Here is a 5,554-nt window from a genome sequence, read left to right as displayed (position 1 = left end):
CCTTTCCCACATTTGTTTTTCCATCAGACATAGTTTGTCCATTAAGTTCTTTTGAAACTTGCAGAATATAATCATCTTTCTTTTGTTTTTAGATACCAAAAGGCTATTGAAGAAATCACTAGGCGAATGGGAGCAGGCATGGCTAAATTTATATGGAGGGAGGTCTGTTAATCTAGATGACCCAATATACTCCAGCAAATTGAAGAAGCAGCAGCAGTTTACTCCAGCAGTTTGAAGAAGCAGCAGCAGCACATACCTATAATAGCAGCAGCAGCCAGTGGCGTAGCCAAGATTTTATTTCAGGGTGGTCCAATTGGCACAAAATAAAACTTATACCACAAATTTAAAAAACCAACATATGCGCACATAATATATCCAAAGCACATATCAATAATGTCTTTCAAAGCATATTAAAATTCATGTTCAAGTCTTACATTCGCGTAAAATATAACACACCTTATTTGTCGGTATACCGCCTTCTCAAGACCATGAAAGTCTCAATTATATTATCTTCATTCACTTTGGAGAAAGCATCTCGTTTGATATATGTGACTAGGCAATCATCCAAAAGACTATCACCCATCTTGTTTCTTAACTTGTTTTTTACTACACTCATTGCAGAAAATGCTTTTTCAACACTTGATGTTGCCACCAGTAGAAGCAATACCAATTTTAGAAGGAAGTACACCAAATTATGAACTATATGCCTCCTTGTTTGAACAAGCTTAACTGAGAGATCAACAAGATTTTCTAGGCCTTTGAAGTTGTCATCTTTTCCCATATCATCAATATAGTTATCAAGTTGCATTTCAAGGTGCATCAAGTCAGAGCTCGAAAAATCATTGGGGTAGAACTCGACAAGTCTACGTACCTTTTTCATCAAAAGCAGCAAATGAGTTGGCAGGATTCAAGGCCGGCATACAAGAAAGCAACTCCATATTGACCTCATCAAACCGATTGTCGAGCTCTTGACTGATTTTATCTATAATCCCAATATAAATTTTCCTTCTAAAGTGATTTGCATTTGTTTGAGGTTGCACAAACCGTGTTGATATTCCATAAGGGACATAATTATTCTCCATTACAGGAACTTCAATGCCATGTTTGTTGCAAAAAGAAGTGACCTTTTCAAGGAATGCATCCCACTCATTAGACCTCAGTTCTTGCATCCTACTTTTTGCCAATCTCACAAGTGACATTGCGGTAAGAATATCTTGGTCACTTCTTTGCAAACACTCGGACAAATCATTTGTATATCCAAGAATGAGAAACATCAAGTGTGCATTGAAAACAAAGTCAAATGACTCAAACACTCCAACAATACTATGTATTTTTGGCCATTCAGCCCTTTGTGAAGTATCTTTACAAAGAGAGATGAGCACATCACGGATTTCAGCATACATATAAATAATGTTGCGAACCATTCTATAATGAGAGCCCCACCGAGTTTCACCCGGCCTAGGCAAGCCCATCTCTTGATTTAATCTAGTCCCAGTCTCCAGTTCACCACATTTAATTGCTTTCATGATATTATGAAGTCTAGCATTTCGAAGCATGTCATGACGCTTACAAGACTCCAACAATATTCAGTAATAGAGATACTCGATCAAAAAACCACACACAATCATCATTTCCCTTGGCAACAGCAACAAGAACTAGTTGGAGTTGATGAGCAAAGCAATGGACATAATAAGAAGAAGGCGACTCTCTCATGATCAATGTTTTTAGACCTTTAATCTCCCCTTTCATATTGCTAGCCCCATCATAACCTTGCCCACGAATTTGACTCATGGTTAAATTGTTATCCACAAGTAAATCTTCAATTGCTTCCTTAAGTGACAGTGAAGTAGTATCACCTACATGAACAACTCCAAGAAAGTGCTCACATGGCCTTCCTAGTTTATCAATGAAACGCAAGCATAGACCCAATTGTTCCTTATGTGATACATCGCTAGATTCATCCGCTAAAATAGCATAGTGATCATCATCAAGTTCTTCAGTAACTTTCTTTCTAGTTTCTATTGCACAACATTGGATAATTTGTTGTTGTATCTCAGGGGAAGTCAATTTGCAATTACATGGAGCATTCTTCAAAACATACTTATTCACCTCTTCACTATTTTTTGCAAGCCATTTCAAAAGCTCAATGAAGTTACCTCTGTTGCTAGACTCTTCATTTTCTCTGTGTCCACGGAAGGCCAATCCTTGATGCAAAAGAAACTTCAAACACCCAAGTGAATAAGTCAGCCAGATCTTGTAAAGACGTAAATCCTGATTGTTCCCCTTCACCATAAGATTATCAATTTGAGAAGCACGGGGGCTAATAAATAAGTTGTATCTCTCTTGAGCTGCCTGGTGCACACTTGCTACACCACCTTCATGCTTTACAAGCGCATCCTCTCTATTCCAACTTCTCCAACCATCTTCAGTAAATGCATTGGTTCTATTGCCACTAGTTTTTTATCTTTGAACAAGTAGCATACAAAGCAGAATCCAGCTTTCTTTCTAATACTATATTCAAGCCAATGATGTTTATGAAACCAAAGAGGATTGAATTGCCGATCTTTGCCTCCCATATTTCTGCTTTCAAATTGATGTGCATATGGTTGGAACGGACGCTTGAGGATATATGCTCGTCGAACTACATCTTGATCATTGACAGGATAAGATGCAATGGGCAGTCTATCCCCGGATCATGTGGAAGGCGACTAATATCATAAACAGACGGTGGTGGTGGTGGCGGCGGTGGCGGTGGTGAATCCACAATTTCTTCAGTTACTCTCTCTTGCACTAACTCAAAGGTTTGATGTTCCCCTGCGGGCGCTACCGGTGCCGGAGAAGGAGGTGAAAAAGGAGCAGCCACCTTCTTCTTGGATCCATATCTCCAAAAAAGCGATCCAATGTCTCCTGTGCTCTTCATTTTTGCAACAGTTCTACAAAAAAGTACATTAACTCAGTTGGAACAAAGCCCTAATCGGTTCAATTGACAAATTATCAATTGCAAAAAACTTTAAAGCTTGCACTCTCAACAAATCGTTCAAATCTTCAGAGGAAAAGGAATCTATGCTTTGAATTAGAGAAGAACAAACATCTTACTCTGGATTGAAATAGAAAAAGAAATCAACTAGCGCATTGCACGGGGCTATACGCCTGTACGGCTGTACCTATGCGTGCGTGCGCGGTTCAGTAGTGGCGCAGTTCCTTCGTTGACCGCCGAGACACGCGTCCTTCGCCGGCCACCTGGCTGTCACCGTTGGCGGGTGCCCTGCCGGAGTGCCGGCCTTGTGTTGGGCGATGGTGCTAGGGTTTCGAACTTCCGAAGACTAGAGGAAGAGGAGATGACGGGGAGTCGGGAATTAGGAACGATCAGGATCAGCGTACATACAGATACAGGCGTACTAGGAGACGAAAGAAACGAGCCATGTACATAGGCTGAGAGCCTGTGACCTGAGTTGGGCCTAGATATGTTTTTTTCAGAGAAGTATACTAAACTAAAGGGCCAAATTCCAGGGTGGTCCATGGACCACCCTGGCCACCCTACAGCTACGCCACTGGCAGCAGCAGTACTCCAGAAATAACAGCAGCAACCATGAACACCACCAGCAGCGGCAACAGCTACACCAGCAATAGCAACAGCAGTAACCACCACATACCTGCAGATAGTTTTTCAAAATATTCAGTTAAATTTACTGTCAAAATTCAGTAAACATACAGTTAAATTTACTGAATTAACTGAATTTTCAGTGTTGTTTTTAGTAAACTTTTTAACATAACTTTGCTGAAATAGCTAGATGACTCTTTGCATGATTTAAGATCTACTTGCAATAGCTAGATGACTTACCCTTTGCTCCTTATTTAACAGGAGATGAGATGTTGCTGGATGAGGAAGAAGCAATTCATCAGGAAGAAATAAGAAGAACTTTAGTGAATCTGTCAGATAAGGAAAGATTTGATGTTTATTTTGCTTTGAAAGTGATCAAGAGCATAGATGGAGCTATTCAGCTAGAGGACAAGATACTCATTGCAAGCCTATTGAATACAGGCATACGAACGGTTGAAAGAATATGGAAAGATGCAAATAAACAAATTGCAGAAGGCCAAGAAGTGGTTGTCGCAAGCAAAGACCAGGTAGAGTTGGAAGAAAGAGAAAGAACTTGGACCTGTCAAGGGCATCGACAATCCCACTCAACAGAAGGAGAATGGTTCGAGCTCTAGCAAGGTCTCTTGGTATTCCCCGCTTGACCCTACACAGGAGGGTCAAGTTAGGTGAGCTGAAGCGTGTCACTAGAACCGTGAAGCCTACCCTCAAGCCAAAGAATAAGATTGCAAGACTGAAATTTTGCATGTCCATGCTCGATGAGCTTTGGATCTCAACTCCATGTCCTCTTTTCAAGCCAATGGCATGCATCGTCCATATAGATGAGAAATGGTTTGATATGACAAGAGTGAAGAATATGTACTATCTACTCCCAGAAGAACGTACACCCAATATACTCAATGCCGAATACGAACTGCATTGGCAAGGTCATGTTCCTGACAGCCGTGGCCAAGCCAAGATATAGTGATGATGGGGAGGTCATATTTGATGGCAATATCGGGACTTGGTCCTTCGTTGAAGAGAAGGCGGCAGTCAGAATGAGTCAAAACAGACTTAGGGGAACTAAAGAACTAAAAAATGTGAAAGTGACCAGAAATGTGATGAGGGGTTATCTATGCAACAAGGTGATCCCTACTATACAAGACAAATGGCCTGACGAAGATATTGGAAGAACCATCTACGTACAGCAGGATAATGCCAACCCACATGTCTTGCCTAATGACATGGGTTTTCAAGAGGCTATAGCACAAACGGATCTTGATATTCGGTTGTTGCAACAGCCACACAACAGCCCTGATATGAATGTTTTAGACCTATGCTTGCACAATTCTCTTCAATCCCTAACTGATTGCTTGTCACCTAAAAATATTCAGGAATTGGTAGAAAGTGTGGAGGAACAGTTCGAGAACTATGAGGTTCAGAAGTTGTTTAGAAGCTTTGTGACACTCCAGGTAGTTATGATTGAGGTTATGAAAAATAAAGGAGGCAATGAGTATACACTCCCGCATTTGCATAAAGATCGTCATCAAAATGAAGGAAGGCCAGAAATCTTTCTATCTTGCGATGCTCGGCTAGTTGCTGAGACCAAGGCCCTTATAGAGGAAGGAGAGAGAGAGGAGCTTTATCTTGTGTATTGATGTGTTCAAATAATTGGAGTAATGTGGAGTATTGTGTATGTCTTGTCTTCTTTATTTGAATATGTTGAAATTTATTGGAATTTGTTGGTATTTATTGGAATTTATTTTGTATTTTTAGGGGAAAGGAAAAGAAATGGAAAGGAAAGGAATTTATTGTTTATTTTGAGTAGCTACTTAACATGATCATCTACTCATGGACAGTGCTACTCCACATGGACAGTACCTATCAATAACCTATCACATTTGGGGAAGGGAAAGGTAAGGAGTAACTGAATAATAATTGGAGCCTAACAAAAATAATATTGCACATACATTTAGT

General features: G+C 40.3%; 2 pseudogenes; one reads left to right on the top strand and one right to left on the bottom strand.

The window, feature by feature from the left end:
• Positions 1–457: 457 nt before the first annotated feature.
• LOC147973966 (uncharacterized) lies at positions 458–2,920 on the bottom strand (annotated as a pseudogene).
• A 1,279-nt stretch (positions 2,921–4,199) lies between these two features.
• LOC147973965 (uncharacterized) lies at positions 4,200–5,235 on the top strand (annotated as a pseudogene).
• Positions 5,236–5,554: the final 319 nt, after the last annotated feature.

This window comes from Triticum urartu, chromosome 5A (assembly GCF_056163025.1).
Source record: "Triticum urartu cultivar PI428250 chromosome 5A, HENAU_Tu73, whole genome shotgun sequence".
NCBI classification, from domain to species: domain Eukaryota; kingdom Viridiplantae; phylum Streptophyta; class Magnoliopsida; order Poales; family Poaceae; genus Triticum; species Triticum urartu.
This window is presented reverse-complemented; position numbering and strand designations above follow the sequence as displayed.